This window comes from Piliocolobus tephrosceles, chromosome 18 (genome assembly GCF_002776525.5).
Source record: "Piliocolobus tephrosceles isolate RC106 chromosome 18, ASM277652v3, whole genome shotgun sequence".
Classification (NCBI taxonomy): Eukaryota; Metazoa; Chordata; class Mammalia; order Primates; family Cercopithecidae; genus Piliocolobus; species Piliocolobus tephrosceles.
In genome coordinates, this window is record NC_045451.1 from 2,487,675 (window position 1) to 2,489,137 (window position 1,463).

Genomic DNA, 1,463 nt, shown 5'->3' on the forward strand with positions numbered 1-1,463 from the left:
CAAGCGATTCTCCTGCCTCAGCCTCCTGAGTAACTGGGACTACAGGCGTGTGCCACCACACCTGGCTATTTTGATTTATTTTATTTTATTAATTTATTTATTGTAAATGGAGTCTTGCTGTGTCACCCAGGCTGAAGTGCAGTGGTGGGATCTGGCTCACTGCAACCTCCACCTCCTGGGTTCATGCAGTTCTCCTGCCTCAGCCTCCCGAGTAGCTGGGATTACAGGCGTGCACCACCACACCCAGCTAATGTTTGTATTTTTAGTAGAGACGAGGCTTCGTCATACTGGCCAGGCTGGTTCTGAACTCCTGACCTCAAGTTGTCCACCCACCTCAGCCTCCCAAAGTGCTGGGTTTACAGGCATGAGCCACTGCACCTGGCCAATAACCCCATTTCTTCCACCTGATCTGCTCAGGAAACAAATGATCTGAAATATTTAATGCTATAATTTACCTTTGATATCTTCTACAACTAGGTATCTAGCAAAAAACAAAACAAAATAAAACAAACAAAAAAAAAGTTTTATAACTGCTACAAAATGCTGTCAAAACACATATGTATGGAGAGTCCACAGTCCTGCAGGCATGGGCACGATGAAAATGGTGATGGCACAAGAAATAAAACACAGTTTTGTGGGGAGGAGGACAGCGATAATGCACATAACCACAAAATACCAACTCAATGATCACAAGAAGGCAAAGTGCATCAGATATGTAGAAATCCAGGGGTTCCTACTGACACACACAGACATCATATTTGAAGATTGCTGGGATAGCTACTCGTTTTTCTGAAAATCAGTAAATAAAGGGTAAGAGTCAAGCATTTGTGCTGCTTTTCTGTATCAAACAGAAAACTAAGTAGGTGGTGAGAGATCCGTATTGAGGAAACTCAACTAGTAAGTTCAGCAGAAATCGTACGTTAGGAAAGTCACCACTTGGTAACCTCTGAGGACATCAAGGATCTGGACAGTAATCATCGATGGATACAATTCATCAGGTGGCGAGAAGGAAGCATGATGGCAGAAGAGAAGACTCCCAGTCCCATCTTCCACAGAAACACTGATTTAATAACCATCCCTAGGGGAAAAATAATGCTGTCATGACAGCTTCAGGATTCAGGTAAGAGGTAGAGGTGCCAGAAGTGGGAAAAACTTGATAAAGGATGAATCAAGTGGCAATTGAATCCATTGATCAATCTTCATGTTATCTGTCAATAAAATAACAGTAGAGGAAGTCTCTGAGTCCCTTGCACACTAGGTGCGTCCACACTGCACTGTAATTCTGCCAGTATTGTTCTGATCCAGTTCCACCCCGAGGCCTGTGAGAATGGGCAACTTCTCTTTGGTTCTTGTTGCGTTCAATTACATGAACAGTCTCTAGAGGAGCAGAAGAGAACTCCTTAACTCTGGGAACTGTATTAACCTGGGAAAGGGAGAATATGCTGGCGGCATGGGGACGCACT

At 43.8% G+C, this 1,463-nt stretch overlaps 1 long non-coding RNA gene across 3 annotated transcripts in view; it reads right to left on the minus strand.

The window, feature by feature from the left end:
- The window catches only part of LOC111551028, a 49,765-nt gene that overhangs the window by 32,712 nt on the left and 15,590 nt on the right, over positions 1-1,463 (minus strand). The window lies entirely within an intron of this gene.